The 20060-nt window shown below is 41.6% G+C and overlaps 1 protein-coding gene across 2 annotated transcripts in view; it reads right to left on the bottom strand.

Moving 5' to 3' along the window:
* Positions 1 to 20060, bottom strand: part of pcdh7a (protocadherin 7a) — a 191178-nt gene that overhangs the window by 48331 nt on the left and 122787 nt on the right. The gene's annotated exons all lie outside the window — the stretch shown is intronic.

The following is a 20060-nucleotide window of genomic DNA, read 5'->3' as shown; positions in this document are numbered from 1 at the left end:
TCTCTGTGTTTGCGTGTTTAGGCCTATATAGGCACTCCAGAGGCGCGGCACACTTCAAGCACACCCACGCCCCCTGTCGTTCGACCCACGCGCGCTTTTATCTCCACAATATTAATCCCCAAAATGCCCCTGTGTGTGTGTGTGTGTGTGTGTGCGTGCGTGCGTGAATGACAGATAAATGGAGATACATGTATATCAAATTTGGGTAAGAGATGCGTGTGCTCTTCTTGCCTGAGTTAGATCAGCTCACTTTTACTTCCATTGAGTTCAGAAATTTAAGTCAGATTTGACCTAATGAAAGAAAAAAAAATCATCTAATACATTCTGCTGGCCTGAGCATGCTGTTATACCCAAGCCATTAAGATATAATTGAGCATGAATCCTCTTTCATCAGCAAATGAACTGCAGTTTCAATTTGCATATTGAATGAAAAGTGAACTGTAGTGCACTTGTGCATGTGTATTCGCGTGTGTGCGCACATTTGCTTTTAAACGTTCTAGTTAAATGCAGGATGTTCTTTGGAGAAACATAACCTGGGTTGACATCCGTTATATCCTAAAGACCTAATCTACTGTTGTGCTGCCACAAAAGAGGATTTGAGCATTTTCACATGGTCTACAAGGATAATTGAGCAGAAAATGAAGACTAACTTGACACACATATTTGACAGCATTTGGATACGACTAATGTTCTTTAAGTCAAGTGTTACGGATCAGAATTCCTCGACAGTTTCGGCCCAATTCCTAAAGACAATTTACATGGAAGGGTTTAGAGCACGGGTTCCAGATGATGCAACTGTAATCAATCCATCCACCCAACAAGAGGAGGAACGGTTAAATGAACAGATTTTAAAAGGATATACAGTCATTGTTCCGAAAAAACAAACAACAAAACCGATAAATATACGGTACTTTACAAAACATAGAAACAAAAAATCAGTGTAGTTGTCAGCAAATGTGTCTCCAAGTGAAGCGCAAAGTGCTTTTGTTGCAGTCGTGGTGCTGGACTGAGTCGTCTTAAAAGCCAGCAGGTAAGGAAGGAACATATCATCCAATCCCAGGGTGGCCTCTATTGTTTGTAGCAGCCATTGGACACAAATCAAGGTCAAAGTGAATGAGAAATAAAAGCTCCTTCAATCCTGAGCAGCGATCCCACGATAAAGGGAATGGTACTTTTTCCAAGTCCGTCTTAATCGTATGCACAGCAGCAGTGTCCCGTTCCCATCTGCACTGTTGATTTTCAGTAATGAACTCTTGTTTTCATCGTGATCTTTTCAAGTTAGACCCTCGAGTTTTGATCTTTGCATTCATTTGTCTGCAGTGAGTCTCTTTTAACATGCTGTTGATGATGTAGTTCCTGTTTTTAAAAACAAAACCAAAAAAAATTGAAAATCACTTCCCTTGCTTTACTTCCCGTCTTTGTCTATGTCCTCTCTTTTTTACTGTATCAAAACTCACCTTGCGGGCTTGACCCAGCTCTGTTTTGCCTGTTGCCCATCCAAACATCTCCTCTCTGCCCTTGACTTCTACCGCCTGTACCTTGTGTGATTAGCTGAGTTTGTGTTCATGTTGTGCTCTGTTTCAGTCGTTGTCAGTGTTTTGAAAGTTTCAGTTTTGTATCTAAAGTATCCGGCTCTTCAATTCCTGTCTATTTCTTGTCTCTGAATTTAATTCCACCTGTGACGGAGAAGACCCGCCCACAGCCCTGCTCTGGCTCTGATTGGCTAGTACTCCGTGCCCAGTTTACTCATGTGGCATGAGACCCAATCTGAGAAGGAGCAGGTCTTCATAGAATGCAGGTGGAAAAAACATCAAACTCTAGTTCATTTTTAAAGGATTTTGAGAACATACTACAGATTTATTTTGGCGTACCCCCTGGTGTAACTGTGTACATGTACTGCAGTTTATGGATCATCGATTTCAGAAGAGGATCTGAACAGAAACGGACCATCAGGCTTTTTGATTATTTCTAGAGAGAAGCTGTAAACACCCCAAGCCTGCAATTATTCAAAAAGGCAGATATAAAGGTTCCGATACTCTTGGAACACCAACTAGATTTTTCATTGATGTAACTTATGTACAGCAAGTTTTGTACTTTTTACATATTCATTGCTATCATGTTCCTGTCGCGGAATTTTGTGTGATGATGGAATTTGTCATAAACAAGAAAGAGTCTGAAGACTCTGAGACACTGGACACTTTATGGACACTTTACTGGATGTCCACCACAGATGTATGAGGTTTGCTGTGAGATGAGGTTGAGTCAGCTCCCCCAGAACATCTGCCCCCCCCGTAGACAGTCATGCTAGTAATGGGCACTACCAGCAACACCAAACTAGAACATTCTGCTCACATGGTCTAGACAACACTGGCGCCGTGAGTGTCAGCTTTACTATCAGAGAGTGTTCTACCAACAAATTTGCGATTATAAAAGAATTGTGAAAGGCACCACAGGTTCACTCCCATCCTCAGGTCAAGGCCTTGGGGTCTGATCAGCTCTTCACCTTCAAGAGAAATTATGAAGCTGAGGCACAAGATAGTTCAAACAGAGGATACCTGATAGAATCTTTATCAGTTCCTACAAGGCAAAAGAGGAAGGGATCCTAAAGAGAAAATTTGCTATTTTTTTGAGGAGAAACATTGTGAGACATATGACTAAAGGCATATCAAAACGATGGAAAGGTATTTATGAGTTATGTTTGGAGGCGAGGATACAAGACCTTTCGGATTGTTTGTGTTGAAGGACGAGTTGCATACGGGGGTTCGCGCAGCCGCCTCTGTAAAGGCAAAGTTGATATTGTGAGGCAAGATGTCGGAGGGAATTTCATCTGTGTTGTAGGTCACATTATCACTGACAATGGGAGAATACCAAGATGGAGAAAAAGGATGGCTTTTATCATTTGGATGATGGTTTACTTCTCACGTTTCATGTAAATGGGTATCATATTTATACAAACATGTACTTTACACAATAGCTTACATAGTATGATACATGCAACATTTATTTATATGAGAATTGCTTGATTGGTCTATTTTGAAAAGTCCCAGCTGTAGATATATACGATGAGTAATTATATTCACTTTATATACAACTCAGCTGTCAGAGAGATGGGGTTGAATGAGGAAGAAAGTCGCATTAAATAAGAGCTGTAACGGAGCTCTAAAGGGGCCAAATCATTTGTGCGCAGCAGAAGTATCAGCGGTGAAAAAAAACCCTGTTAAAATATTTAAAATGTCCACAGCGAGAGTCTCAAAAATCGTGACAGTATATGCCAACATAGACATAAACTGCAGCGACAAAGAGAAACAGCACAAAGCAGAAAACAGACAACCTGTTTGCCACTGCTTTCATTTGTGCTCGTGTAGTCTGCTAAGCAGCTCAGCACGTCCATAACTAAAAGCCCCTGTTTGGATGATGTTTACACAAGACCATGTACTTATACATCTGTTGATGCTGACACTCAGATTCTGCTTCTGACTGATTGTAATTGTGACCCTCCACTCCCCTCCCAAGAGGATGCAGTTTTATTCAATAATTATATCAAGCATGATTTCGTTTTTCATGTTTTTTCGGAACACCTCCCCAAAAGCCGCCCCCAACAAAGATACAAAAGACACAATGTACTGCACTGGTCCACAGAGCAAACCTACAGCATCTGTGACCATATTGAATGTTAATGCGGAGTTTCCCTTTGGGATTTCTGTTCAGCATCTGGGGAGTGTAATGATGGCAAAGCCTCTGCTCATCCACCAAGGGACTCCTCCAGTCAGGAGGGATATGGGCTGTGATAGTGCCTCCAGCATACACCGCTGTATCTGACCAGGTTCTTATCTCCCTTTCAACTACAGTTGCCAGGCTGTCAGGGTAACTAATTGATGTGTTGGTGGTCAAAAGCTAATCCCAAGTGAAAAAAAAACACTGCACCAATGTGGATTAAAAGGTGAAAGTTTTTGCACCATCATTCGTACATTTCTATTTAAGAGGTAAATTTGGTGCTTCGAGGTGCTCACTCCAAATCAATAGGGGGCAGAATATGATCAGAAAGTTGGGGATCCACCTCTGTTGTAAGACACAAGGAAATGCTAACTTCATTAGCTTGAAAACAAGCTGATTTACATGCAAGCATTCAGCTATGGTGTAAAACTCTGGTTGGGAAGGATGGAAGCTCTATAAACAGATTGTGCAAACAAGTGATTCAACAAAGCCATTATAGTTGTAGCTTTTTTAAACTGTTAACTGAGTATAAACTGGCTACTTTTGAAACATCCCTCCATCCATCCATTTTCTACTGCTTATCCTGTTAAGGGTCACGGGGGGCTGGAGCCTATCCCAGCAGCCTTTGGGCGAGAGGCGGGGTTCACCCTGGACAGGTTGCCAGTCCATCACAGGGCCAACACACATAGACAAACAACTATTCGCTCTCAGAGCCCCGATTTGGAGTATCCAATCAGCCTCGTCCCCTCTTGATGTCTTTGGACTGTGGGAGGAAGCTGGAGTACCAGAGAGAACCCACACAGGAACAGGGAGAACATGCAGACTCACACAGAAAGATCCCGTACTCGAGCTTGGGCTTGAACCTGGAAACTTCTTGCTGTGAGGCGACAGTGCTGACCACTGCACCACCGTGCCACCGGCCCCAATCTCTTATCTGTTCTATTATTTGACCGCCGTGCCACCCTACTTTTTGTAACAATCTGCTCATATTTGTTGTCTTTCAGCTCCATGCTAACATCTCTACTCAGTTGCGTTAACGGAGTAGAGTTAGTTACGCACCGTTAACAATGAACGATGGAGGGAGAAAAGAAGTCTTGGACTGGTGCTCAGACCAGTGGGTTCCAGGATTGGTAAGTATGCTACATGATGTTAAGAAACAATGCTGTATTGTGTTTTTATACACATAAACAATCATGGGCTAACGTGGGATGCACGTGCTGTGGGCTCAGCTACCGTGACCAAGTTGAATATTCCTCAACTTGCAGGCACAGATGCATGCAATGCAACTTGCAGGCACAGATGCATGCAATGCTCTGATACACAGGTACGATCAGATGCTGCGCAACACAAAAATGTACACGTTCGACAGCGGAGGCCATCGCTTTCCACATCCTGAAACAAACTACAATCGTTCAGTCAAGCTGTCCCATCACATCCTTTTAGTCCTTTTGATGGATTTCTACAACAGAGAAATGCAATTTAGTTGGGAAATTTAATTTTAAACCCCAAATAAACAAAACAAATTGGCATCAGTACTACAGCCAACAAACAGCACTATCCTGCAGCAGAAGATGTAGCACGTTCTTGTTGTATGACTGGAGACAAATGTAATGAGCAAATAATCACATAACTTTGGGATGTGTTTTTCTGTTATTATTTATTTGTACAGCATAAAATAGGAATTCTAGTGCAGCACTACTTCAATTATCACAGCTGAGACGACAATGTGACTCTGGCTGCAGGATCGCCTCGGATTCAAAAGTTCATTTCTGCAACTCCTGGTTCTAGACGAAAGGAAAGGTTCTCGCCCAAATATTCCTGGACTCATCAAAAAATAGAGGGAGACAGGCTTTATACAGGCCACTTGATTAGTTTGTGGCACTTTGTGGTCACATATGAACAAAGCTATCACTTTCAAAACTTATTAGCAGCAGAAAGGGTTGAAATTATTATTGGAAAGTTCTTGAAGGGATGTACCAAAAACTAGCGCACCCATAATTGACTGCTGAGACTTTATCATACCACTCTCTATTGTCTCTATGATTACTAGGGCATAATTTATTTTCAGTGTTTTCATTTCTGAATTTTTGAAATGATTTCTACAACCTTTTTTTTCAGGGTCGTATCTATATTGGATCGGTTTCTCAGTGCAGTCAGAGTCATAATTGGTTTCATGCGTTTTCAAAATGACTCTTTAATTCGCAGTACGGATGTCTCGCTTATATTTTTTGAGAAAAAAAAAGCCTGAATTCTTATCAACGGCATTTCAATTAATTTATTGCAATACATGGGGATTTTGATTCAAAGCAACATGCTGCATGTGTATTGGGATTCGAGAGTTACTGATCCCTTGGTGCCTGGAAAAAGAGTGACTTCTCAGTCTCGCTCTGCCATTCTCCCCTACCACACACACACACACACACACACACACACTCAGTAATCTCACATGCATACTGAACAAACAAAACCTCAAATATGGATACACAACATACATAATTGCACATATGCTATTCTTGTTTCCTTTTACCGTCTCCCTCTCTGGTGCTCTCTTACTCAACTAAGACATGCAAGCATCTACACACAGACAGATACACACATGTGCACTTACACACATTTTCTTTACAATTACTTTTTGCTTCTCACCTGTCAGGTCTGGAAGAAAGTTTTAAGAGTGAATAGGTCTTGACAGAGCAGTCTAGAAGCAGTGCATGTATGAGCGTGCTCTCTCTCTCTCTCTCTCTCTCTCACACACACACACACACACACACACACACACTCAAGTCCGAAGTCAGTCACTGCTTTATTCCTCATGATCCTTCATCCCTCTGAATCCCTCTCCAAGGCTTCCCTCCGAACCCTCTCTTATGCTGTCTATAAAAATAACTCCCATTCTTTTTTTACATCCTTTGTCTGACAAGGCATTGACAAAGGTTTCATATATCTCGCTCATGCTTAACCCTTACTTCCACTGGGGACCTTTTAGGTTCCCGATCACTTTTGATACGTGATCATTCTGGCTGTGCTAACGCATCATGGCATTTCTTTTGTCAAGTGTGTTTATTTCTAGTGTCTATTATACACATAGTACTTAAGGAGGCAAAAATGTCCCTTTGGAACCTGCTATTATTGCAATTTTTGATCCTGTTGCCATTAAAGCATCTATGGTTGGCTTTCATTCTGGATTACTGGCTTCATTTATGTTATTTATTTTACTCTTCACCCGCAAACTGAGATGTTTTGCCTGTTTGGCTGATGGGACAAAAACAAGTTTTTCTCTTTGCTGCTTATTTCTTGTTATTTTTCCATTTCTCAGTATCATGGACCTGAAGCTATTGTGTGTGAAGTTAGTGTTTGTGTGCATGTGAATGGGAAAGGGGGGCTTTCACTCTGGACTATTGGCTTCAAAATGACCCTTTTTACTACTTAGAGCATATGTTAACCTTGGAAAGTCTGATGTCATATTTAAGAAACGTAAAGATTTAAATTTAATGTCATATACTTATTCTAAGTCACATTGTATTGTCATTGGTCTCCGACCCTGGACGGTGCTAGTGTTCCAGGCCCTGAAACTGGTCCTGTGACCTTGGTGGCTCTTGGTCTCCTGACAGCTGCAGGAGCCTATAAACAGTTATCATAAGGTCATGATTTTTAAAATTAAATACTTTTATGGAGGAAAATACATTCACAACCATGAGCAAAAGAAATATTTTGGAACGCACAAGAATCAAGGCTAACTTTGTTCAACTCAATTCCATCCAGACTGCAGGTTCAACAGCCAACAGTTGCTGTGGTTTCTGCTGCAACTTGCCGATGACAGTAGTTTATAGTAACTGGTAGTTTGTGGTATTGTCATCCAGATCATTGCTGAAACAATATTCACAAATAATATCCTATCATGCACCTCTAGTCAATATGGAGTAAAAACAAAGGAAAAAAGAATACAGGACTCTAAATGTTTACCATCTCACATTTTATGTATTTTTTTCTTTAAACATATAACTGGAAATTCTGAAGTCTTAAAGTCAGGCTGCATTTTTACAAGTTGCTCAGTATGATTATGTTGTATTTAAGCAGCATGGTTAAGGGCATGGTATCGAATAACGTAATAACTCTGGGGTCGCTGGTTCAATCCCTGGCCTCTGTGTCAGAGTGACCTTGAGAAAGACACTAAACCTTTAATTTCTCCTTCCTCCAACAGTGTATGAATGTTACGCACTTTGACTGCTGTTAAGGTGGAAAAAGCTTTACATAAATCCAGTAATCAGTTTAACAATATGAATATAAAGAGCTTGTGACACGTTCTTAGTCGCTCGCGCACAATACACAATACACTGAGTCTCTCACACTTGCCAATTATAGTTTAATTCAAGTAGTGTCAGCCTTAGTCTTAAACTCTCAATTCCTGTTGTGAATAGCTCTCTCAGCAGCGCCCCTGGAATGTCATCAGCTTTGGAAATGCTGACAGCCTGAAAAAGCAGCTGAGTCATTCTTAATGAAGATCAGGAAGCTTTTCCTTCTTTCCTTCTTTCCCTCCATCATCAGAATAACAAGCATGCTGGCACAGACACTACAAGTTTACCACACTGGAAATTTATGACTACAGCACTGGCTGTCAAAAACTTAAAGGATGTTGGTAAACAAAAGGTAAGACCGTTAAAAAATTGTTATTTTTTTAAACTTCAGAACTTGCCTTTTATTCTCATGGCAGGTTTTCCCTCTACGGATGAGAGGTCTTGACTTGCTTTGTTTAAAACCTGACATGAATGTGTTGACGCATTGAAAAATTTGAGACGGAAAGTAATCATTTATAGACGTGCAGAATTGAAATAAAACAAAAATAAATGAGCAACAACAAAAAAACCCGCAAAAACTGTATCGAGTAATTACTCTACCGGCTCTGAATCTTTTGGAGCGAATCTTACTTTTCGCGGAAATATTCAAATGATTCGACAATCCACAAAGGAAAGAGATGTGCTGTGAACACTGAAACCCTGAAATACACTTTTAAAAAGGTTATGAAACCACCATTCACATGACCTCTGACCTTAACTCTTCAGATTCTGTACAGATTCATGTCACTGTCAAACAGCGTTCATCCTAATTCCTCCTTTATGAAAGGATTTGAGCAAAAACACAAAAAAACAAAAAACAAGATTAAGATGGACATTTTCGCTCTATGTGACAGAAGATACATTTGACAGTGAGAAGCTTAAGTTGAGTCACATTTTAACAAACAATATCATCAACTTCCCTGGTGGACGGCTTCCTTTGGACATTGATTTGAGAATTACTGGTGTTGTTGTATCAGAAGTTTAGATTTCAGAACAGAAATGTGAACTTTGGATAACGGCAGGTTCAATAGTGGAAGAGATCAGCTCATCAGCAATCAATTTCTGCAGTGTTTTGGGGAAATAAACCAAATATAGACCAGACTAAATCTGGGCCGCTTGTTGTCTGTAAGTGATACTGATGTTGAGACAGTCAGAGGATTCCTTCTTGAGACAAGTCATCACAAAAAAGGTGATCCTCTCGTTCATGGAGAATCTCAATACCCTGGCACTCCCACATATCCCCTCATGCCCGAGAGGGCTGCCCCTCTGCGGGAGTGTTGTTCCAGAGGTGATACTGTGGGGGAGGTAAGCCCAGCTCCTCTGGCTCTGTTCCTCACCTGCCAGAGAGGTGACATTCCACACCCCTAGAGACAGGTTGCTCTGTCAGGACCCAACACAACCAGGTCTCAGAATCTGCCAATTGCTAATATGAGTTACGACTCCATGTTGCTTTTTTTGGGTCCCGCCACACTTGGCCCCACAGGTCATAACCAGCCAACAGATACTGACTGACTCCAGGAGGGTGCCCCAGTCTCCCTCCTCCAGGAGATGTTCTCACACTCCCAACATGACAAATCAGCAGCTTATCTAAATCGCTCTTAGTCGGGATCCTGGATCCTACTTTGCCGTGGGAAACCTACGAGGAGCTATATCCACCGACAGCTCCAGGATCACAGGGACACGCACATGACAGTTCCCAGGATCTGTTGCCACTAATAAGGAAAGTAGGGGAAGTGGAAAAAATTTGAAATTTGATGGATTTACCTGACATATCTCTCCTGAAAGGAATGCACAGACTTATTGGAAATATGCTTATTAACTATCATTTGTAGAGCCAAGAGGCAAGCAGACAGATACCAATCTCTCCTCTCTGCGGGTATGAAACCCAGACCCTTACTGGAAGGTTGACTGCTAGTTAGCTTAGCTGCAAAGAACAGTTGTGTTTCACATTGGCTATGAAAAAAAACAGTAAAAAATTATGAGATTTTACTTTATCAGATAAATACCCAGAACTGCTTAAACATTTTAGTGTTTTATTGACCGAAATCACAATTGTGTGCTTTTGAGGCGCTGGGTCAAATCACTGCGCACTCTCAGGAAAGTAGTTCCGTGTATGTTTCTTGACTCTAAAATAACATCTAGTCATTTTCAACAATTTTTTCCCTAAGCAAATGTAGAACACAATCCTGCTTTTATTAATGCAGGGTATCTGTCTGCTCGTCTAGCACTACAAATGGTTGACAATAAGCACGCTTTCCAAAAAGTTCCCCAAAAAATGATTTTGCTTCAACCTCAGACTGTTGAAAACTGTAAGTCAGCTTGACTGAATACCTTGCGCTCAAATACCTGTACGCATCTAAATCAAGTTGCCAGATTTGAAAAAAGCGCTGCATAACATGTCAGTGGATTCCGTAACATGTCAGTAACTGGACACTGCAGTCAGTGCTGCAATAACAAGTCTTAGCTTTGTAGGATAGGAAATTAAAAGGAAAGAAATGATCTCGTGTGGTACTGAGAAGAGTCAGTGGTCGAAGAGAACAGATCAAGAGCTGTAATGAATGTGCAGTAATCTCAGCAGTGTTGCTCTCATTATTTGTTTATTTCTTCTCACACCTGCCTAGACACGCCGTTCCACAATGTTTCCCCCCTTCATTAGTAAGGAGCGACTGCTGCGCTCTAATGCATGTACTCTGCTGATGTTCATGTCCTGGGTGTTTGTGCCTGTTTGTGTGTATCTCAGTGTCTCCATATGTGTGCGAACACGCTGGCATATTTTTTCCTTCTGATTAAAGTCCTGCGGTGAAGCAATACCTCCTGTGTCTGTGCAAACTCCCTCTGTTTTTGACCTTTCTGTCAAACGCGCACGCATGCATGCATCACATGCACACATGTCCACACAAGCTGGTGATGGATGGTGTTATTACCTGAAGCTTTTAAGGGGCAGAGAGGTGCTTAAGAGAACAAACGCACCTCACTGTTTGTGCTTTATCATCACGAATTAACACTCAGATGAGCACACAGCAGTTTTACTTTAGCAGATTTATTGGTGACAGAATTTTATCTAGACTCTGGTTGATTTAATGGTTTCATGATTTTTTTTAAAAAATGTTTTCTTTTTTTAGCTGTGGAGTCCAGCAGGTCATAGCAGGCTCGTCACTCTCTGACAAACTGATAACCTGTACAGGCTCCCCCAGGGATGTGTCTTATCACTCTTATTGTGTATTTCATTTGCCAACTATTGAACTAGCTCTTCCCTTAATTTGGCATTCATTAAGTACACAGAAAATACTGCAATGGAGAGCCTATTATGTGAATTTAAAAAAAAAAAATTTTTGCAGGAAGAGAATTGTCCGGTTGTTGGAACTTTTTTTGTTGTAACTAGCGATGCTTTTGTTTTTTCAATTCAAGTTATCAATTATTTAGCTTCTTTTTCAAGGAAGTAATGCATACTTTTGCATTTGCATTTTTTCTGTTGTCTCCTACTTGGTGGTACCTGCACTAAGGTCAGTTGCAGTGCCCATCTGCAGCCCAGATGATAAGATGGCAGTTTGAGGAGTGTATTTACATCATGGAACTACTGGTATATATGGTATACATGGTATATATTTTATTTTGAATTTGTGGGTGAAAGAGACAAGAGTATCACAGGGAAAATGCAAATTGTGCTTGGGTAGTAAGTGTCTCTCAGCTGGACCGATCTGTGTTTCATATTCGGAAATCTACTGTAAACATGGCTCCAGGACACTGGCGGTGGGCTGGAGGAAGGGGAGGAGAGTGATTACATTACCTTACGTCATTTAGCAGATGCTTTTGTCCAACGTGACTTACGATAGCCCCATCTTTCCAGAACTGTTCTTTCCCTGTTAAAACATTTTAGAGCAATGACCAGCAGTTGTTGAGGTCAATTTCATGATTAGAAAGAAATAAGAAGGGAGATAGTTAGAGAGGGCTCTACTTTTTTTAGTCTGAACAGATGCATCTTATCTCTGCGCTGGAAGCTGGGGGGTGACTTGCATCTTTTGACAAAAGTAGAGAGCTTGTTCTACAAATTTAGGACCAGAATGATGATGTCACCACAGTGCTAAAAGCTCCTAAAATACTAAAGCTGTCACTCCCAGGGAAATTAACAAGATTGGAGCCGGTTACAGGACATGGTGGAGAAGATGAGCCATGATTAACTGTGCAGTCCCCATTTTTCCCCTAAAGTAAGGTGCCTGGGTTTTCTCTTGATTGTTTATATTTACTTGTATCAAACATGACTTTTTAATAGAGAGCAGTCAAGTGGACATTGCATCAGCCGTGTACAGGTGAGCAGATCCCAACAAACCACAGGTGTGACCAAGTGTGTTGTTTGTTATGTTTACTTGTATCAAAAATGACTTTTTAATAAAGAGCAGTAAAGTGGACATTGCATTAGCCTTCTTCAGCATAATGTGTCACTAAAACAGTATCCATCCATCCATTTTCTTCCACTTATCTTGTTAAGGGTCATGGGGGCTGGAGCCTATCCCAGCAGCCTGCAGGTGAGAGGCAGGGTTCACCCTGGACAGGTCGCCAGTCCATCACAGGGCCAACACATAGAGACAGACAACCATTCACACTCACAGTCACACCTACAGTCAATTTAGAGTATCAATCAGCCTCGTCCCCTCTTGATGTCTTTGGACTGTGGGAGGAAGCTGGAGTACCAGAGAGAACCCACGCAGGAACAGGGAGAACATGGAGACTCCACACAGAAAGATTTTCACAGATTCTTTAGATCTTTGTCATCATCCCTCACACTGCCATTTGTTAGATTAGTCCTTTTGGGATTTATCTTGTTAGCGGGTTCGACTTCAGAAAGTGTCGACATAATGTAACCTTTTAACCAGAGGCTCATGTTTCCCTTCTTTATTAAGTTTGTTTTGCTGTAACCTGACAAAGGGAGAGATGTATCCGGTCCATCCAGCGCTGCACTCTGGGTAGTTGTCAGTCCTGGCTGAGTCTGAGTTTAAATGAGGGACGCCATCTCAGATGATTGGTAATGCTAAAGTACTCTAACAATGCACTTGTCTTTGGAGGTAGTGATGTAGTTTCATGAGTTAAAGGTCACATAAATCAACACTGTTGAGGATTTCCTTTTCCTTTAATTCAACGAAATGCCACCAAAACAAAGGAAATATACGTGATTTGCCATTTCCGACTGACTTTATGAATCAATATCATAAAAACTCTCAACTATATGCTTAAATCCAACCTGACGACTGACCACATGAGCAAGACTCGACATCTGTAAACGACGTCCGTCTGGGCAGACCCCCAAGCACACACAAATATATCTAAAATAACAAACTCTGTTTTTAGCAGACAGTCATTTAGGAAGAGAAGACAGTAATTAAGAAGACAATATGTTGCCAACAAATGTTGTTTTCCTCTCACACCTTCTCTCACCCGTGGAAAATGATTCATTAATGATTTATTGACACTAACACACACATGAAGACAAGCGCAGCCATACAGGTGAGAGGGTGAAACAAGCTTCACATTTCTGACGCAGCATAAATATTAACACACACACACACACACGCTAACACCCCCCCCGCCCCACACACACACACACATTAAGACCTATTAGCACTCGTGGTGACCTTGTTTTGTTGTTTGATAAGATAAATACAACACCAGTACATATGTTGCTTCTGTGGGATAGTCGTGCGACTGGAGACGCTGATGATTCATAATGCATATCCATTTGCTGATAGTCTACATGTCACTTTAAGACTTGTAATAAAGACATATTGCTTTCATCCGTCTCTCTTACTTTCCCCTTTCTGTCACCCCTCTCTTCTTCTCCCTGTCTCTTCCATCTCCATTTTTGCTGATTGCTTTGCACCATTAATATTTCATGTGTAATGTGTCTCTTTTGGATAGTGCGAGCATGTGTATGTGCCCCCATGAGCCTGTACCGGCGCGTGTGCATACACATACACACATATGAGTGTGTCAGCATCTGCATATGTGTGCGCGCACCTCTGTGTTTGTGTGTCTGTGCCGCAGTATCAAATTCTGCTCTCACAGCTGTCGGCTGGTCTCAGCTTGGTTGTGATCTGTCTGTCTACCTCTCAACCTTCAACCTCTCCTTCTGTTTCACTCTCTTTCTTCCTCTCCTCAGTTCTTCATCCGCATCCCTCTGTTATACGCCCCTCTATTGCTATCTTTCTCTCTCTTCTTTCCTGTTTTTTTTCCTTCCGCAGTGTCTTTCTGCCTCTCCCCCTCGATGCCCTGTTATCTCTCCCTCCGAGCTATTTCATCCCTCTTTTACCAGGGCGTTACTTTATATCGCTCAGTTTCATGCCTGCAGTGCTCAACTCAAAAACCAACACTTGAAAAAAAAAACAATATGATTCAAGTATTTTTAGTCGAATCTTACAAAATACAGAAGGCATGTGGCAAAAAAATATGATGAAACATGAGACATAACAGACTCCTCATCCTAGCTGTGTAATTAATTGTATTAGTTACAGCCCTATTCCATTTAGGACCCTGGTATGGCCCACGCTAGTTCTCCGTGACACTAAACAGATCGAGATGCTAAATAATTTGATGAACTACAACTGCTGTGAAAAGCACTTCCACTGACTTCTATAGAAATGCTAGATGAAATACAAAATAGTATTGTTTGGATATCACATTGTTCTTTTTTCCCCTCCTCCCCAGATCAGACTGTCATGTGATGGGTACAGAGGATAAAAAGAAAAATGCAGATATGTAACGCATACATTCGAGGAAGTCTTGGAGCCGATGTCAATCAAACCTTACGGACTGTTGTGCGACAGACCTCCCTGTCCAATTCTTGATGGAGTTCTGTTGAGAGTGAGGCAGCAGCAGTGGTAGGCAAGTGACTGCCTCATATTGGACAGGACTGATAGGTTTAGAAGACATGAAACCCAAAAGGATTAGATTTGAGCTATCTGGCATATAAGAGAGGAAAGGAGTTTTGCAGGAGTGTGGTTAGGGAGATCTAGAAATGGTCAAATTCTCACAAAGTTCTTCCCTGTTAAATGCTGCAATAATGAGAGAAGTTCAAAGGTTGGAGCAGCTTTATATTGCTTGACATAAAGCGCCCATAAATGTCGCTTTAGGCAGCCCTTCTGGCTAGAGTGTGTGTGTGTGTGCAGGAGAGAGTGTGTGCACCAAAATCCTCCTCCTGATTAGAGGCACACAATGTTCCTTGCACCTTAATGAAAAGAATTACCACTGACACACACATTTTCCATTTATTACCCTTGTTTCTCATTATGGAATTTCCATGCATGCATGCTTGTGTGTGTGTGTGTGTGTGTGTATGTGTGTGAATGTCTGCTGGTGTATGTGTGTGTATGCATTAACTGCGCTCCACGTGGGCCCAGGCGTATGATTGGCTGTGGATGAGAGCTAAGGTTGGCACAGCAACGTTTCCGCAGAAGGCCGTAAAGCAGTAGGCCTGGAGCGCAGGCAGCATCTGCCCCTCTGCTGTTGCCAAGACATACACACATATCAACTCACATGCACACGCTTACATGGATGGATTTGCATCCACAGATAGAGAGACATACATGTATTGACACACGCTAGATCACAATCTCTCATACAGCTTCAGGCACCTTTTTCCCTCGTGCCAATCTATCCTCTCCTCACACTCTGTTGATCTCTGTCCCTCTCTCCTCTCCTGTATCTGTCGCTACTTTGTCCCTCATAAGCTCGCTTTCTCTGTCACATTTGATTCTAGACCCACCCCCCCAAGTCATGTGTGTTTCCTCAGAGCTGTCCTTTTCTATCATGCTGACTGAGGTAAACGGTTCCTGTAGACCCCCTTCTCAGTCGTTCTGATCATTTTCTCTCTTTTCCACTTTTCCTGCCTTCCGACTGCATTGCACACTCATTACAGGTCTGCCCCTGTTGTCACACACAAGCACACACACACTCATGTAAGCACGCACACACTCATGTAAGCACACACACTCATGTAAGCACGCACATACTCATGTAAGCACGCACATACTCATGTAAGCACGCACATACTCATGTAAGCACGCACATACTCATGTAAGCACGCACATACTCATGTAAGCACGCACACTCATGTAAGCACGCACACACTCATGTAAGCACACACAAACTCATGCACACACCACAAACAGGCAGAAATGAAAAGAACACCCCAAAATTCTGTTGCTCTGATTAAAAATGACTTAAATATGAGTACAGTTACTGGTCTAAAAATATATTCAAGTAAAAGCTAGAAGTAGTTTGTTCGAAAAGTACATAAAGCAGAAGTTACTAAGTAACTTTAAGTATTAATTAACTCATCTTGACATGCTTGCGCAGGTTTGAGTATTTATAAGCTGCTGGCTGGGTTCCTGTGGGAAAACACAGCTTACACTGCATTATGAAGCTGTTGCCTTTTTTGCACCTGAAGCTGAAGTGGTCCCTTAAATATGGCCAGGGGTTCACTTCATTTCCTTTGAGTTTGACTTCAGCAGAATTCGACGTTTGGCCTTCGGCTGGGTATGCACCACTGTCTGTCTCCATCTTCCTGTGATTTAGCACAACTGTGTTCTACCAATTGCCCATGGCAACGGTTTCTGGCTGATTTTTTTCTGATGTTTTATCTTTGTAAATTTAGGCCTTAATTTATTTTACTTAGTAACAGATTTGATTTACTGTATTTACTTTATTTGATTTACAATGTAGCAAAGTACAACACTTAAAACCTACCTACCTATGATTTTAAAAACTACTTACTGTAAGTACAAACGCTCACGAACAGTAACAGCAGTAAATGTAATTTGTTACTTTCCACCAATGTGCCCAGGTATGTCTTAGACATTCAATTGTTAACCCTAACCCTGACTCTTTCATGCCTAACCCTGACCATGAATGTCCAACCCTTAAACAAAACCTTTTATGTTTTTATCCATACAGGTGAAAATGGCTATTAGATGTTGCTATTTTCCCATTAAAGAATGCAGTGGTAAAGCATACCTTCATCTTTCCAAATACTGACCCCACAAGTTATTTACAACTGTTAATTAATGGTTTATAAAGTGTTAATTAGAGGGGTGATAAAGCACCTACAGCCACGCATTAATCCTTTATGAGTGGAACCAAAATTACATTTTGCCACATTAAGACCAGTCACTGGTCCTCAAGAGGTCCTGGTAAGGACACACACACACACACACACACACACACACACACACACACACACACACACACACACACAGAGCTATCCTTGTTTGGACCTCCCACTGGCTGTCATTCATGAGGACTAAAAGTCCTGATAAGTGTCTCAAATAGGTAACAAAATCCAGGTACACAATATACATACACAAAATACATATACAGTACTTTGGTCACTTCTGGGGTATTTACCTCAGATTCCTGGAGATATACCCTCACCGCCACTAATCCAATTCTATCCCATTTGTAGAAATGACAAGATCAAATGCTTTCCTCTATTAACACAAGTCATAAATCTGGTTTGTGTCCCCCAAAAAGGCTTTTGTCACACACACACACCCCCCACACACACACATACACACAGCCACTGTTCAGCCACCCACGCTTAGGTTGTTGTGGCCAGGAGATTCTGTCATAACTCAAATGTTGACCTTTTATAAGCTACTGCTGCAGACAGATGAATAGCCCTGTAGCCCCGTGTCTGTGTGTTACGTGTATCTGCACGTGTGTGTGCCAGGCTGGCTTGAATAGTTGTCAGTGAGAGAGCATGTGCAATTGTTTGTGCACGCCTCTCTCAACAGCACCCCAAATTACAGCCTTCAAAGTGACTATTACAATAAATCAACACCGCCAACAAACAGATTCAATAAAAAAATGGAACATTACAATCTCATGAAGAGAGGATTTACTGCAGGGCTGTTGTATTATACTGCGTTGGTTTATCTAGGTGTAACTAATAAACTGACAAGTGAGTGTAAATCTACACGGACTATACAGAGGAACGCACACATATAAGATGATAAACTAAAAGTCTACCCTTAAAATATTATATTCTCAATGGTTGAATGTCATCAAGGTCATTCTTATTGTAGAAGTGTTGAATTGAGGTCAACTGAACTTGCTTGTAAACACTCAGAGACGTTTCACAGCTCTTCTAAATGGCTTCCTCAGCTCAAACTGACAGGAGGGGAGGTTCAGATATCTAACACGGGTGGGGTCATTCTCAAGGTCATTTTTGCTGCGGCTAGTGCTCCAGGCTGTTTTAACAGCAGTCCTTGAGATGAGCTTTGACATGGCTCAACATCTCTTTTTACTGGGAACCTCAACATGGAAGAGGTTTACAGCACAGCCCCGATCTCCTCAGAGGCACAGCCATGAGGCCTGCTCCGTTAGAGGGACCAGAGGGGGCAGTAACACCAGGTTTAACAGGAGCGTAGCTATGACGGACAGTGGTATAGCACATTCAGGAAGACAGGAGAGCAATACTTTAACTTTCACGAGCTTCAGGGCTCTGCATCGCTGAGCAAATAATGTTCCAGCAAGCGTCCAAGAGACGGGTGAAAACACCTGGAGGACCTTAAAGCTTGTGGATACTTCAATGGGACATTTGTAAAAACAACCCCAAGATCTAGGAAGCTTGCCAACACTGAGGTAGTGAAGAAAAGACAAATAAGATATCTGCACCCGTTAAGCAAGGCAAAAACACAGTTAACAAAAGAGCAATGACAACAAACAGCAAAGGGCTGAGAAGTTAGTATCACACCAGTGACGATCACATACTTGAACCGAGAAATATAAAAAACAAGGGAAAGGTCTCACAGAGCAAGATAAAAGAACAGCGCTGGAATGTAAGATGAGCTAACCAAAGTCCTACCTGAATAAAAACATTTTCAGCTGCTCTGAAAAAAATGTCACAGGTAACTTTAAAAACCCTAACAAGCATTGATTACATTCAACAAGTAGATGCCCTGTGCAGATGATGTCAGGAAACATCTAATAAGTGATGCACTGAAAGAAGTTCAGCACACACAAGAAGGCTGAACTGCTTTTTCATTCACCTAATCATTTTGTGTTGATTACACGTGGGCTCGTGCATCTCTAATAACTGCTGCAGCCTACAAATGGGATTTATGAACTGGTGTTTATGACATTAGAAGTCATGTTCACTCTGAGCTTCAAATTGCCATTTATGAGGTTGTTTGCGAACAAGATAAACACATTTGAAGGCGGCAGGAAAAACAACCACCAGTACAAATGAACTCCACAACCTTGAAAAGACCACTGAGATGCTTAATACCTGGGACTCCCATCCATTCAGTTCAAACTTAGGAAGCCTCATTGAAAAAATAACCCCTCACAAGCAAGAGCAGCTGTCTGCGATTCACCCCTCCTCGGATCCTCAGTCGCTAGTTGCACAGTAATGGGCCCTTTTTCAGACACAACAGGATTTGCGCCGGGCTCACTTCTGGGTTCAGGAGCCTGTTCAACATTCTTAACAACACACAACGGTCAAAGATCAACCTTGTGGCATGGCACACACCATTGTAAATAATTGCTCTAAGTTAGTAGTCGTGCTGTTGTCCTGTTGTGTCTGGAAACTGTATAACAATGATGTGTGGAAGAGAGATTTCTGTAATTGGTCTCGTTGCAGGAAACTCAAATATTTGCACCTGAGTCCTTGTGTCTTTGTAAGAGTTTAACACACACACACACACACACACACACACACTTTGTGTATTACTGTGAGACAATACTAAGCATGTCAAGACTTAACAATAATACATCATGACTCTCAGGCTGACTAAGTGGTTCTTCAAAGGGACACACAACAACACTTTCCACTTTGGATCTATCTTGTCTGAGATTATCCACTAAAGCCATGGTAACAAAGTTGCCATGACCACCTTGAACCTGGCAACAATCTACACGTTGGAAAAGTAATGCCATAAAAAAAAGGAAAATATGCTTAGCTTTATTTTGGAGGACATACTGTAACTAATGATTTAAGATGTCATTTAAACTTGCAAAAAAAAA

This window comes from Aulostomus chinensis, chromosome 8 (genome assembly GCF_037954235.1).
Source record: "Aulostomus chinensis isolate RoL2024-O1b breed Wild chromosome 8, RoL_Achi_v1.0, whole genome shotgun sequence".
Taxonomy (NCBI): Eukaryota; Metazoa; Chordata; class Actinopteri; order Syngnathiformes; family Aulostomidae; genus Aulostomus; species Aulostomus chinensis.
This window is presented reverse-complemented; position numbering and strand designations above follow the sequence as displayed.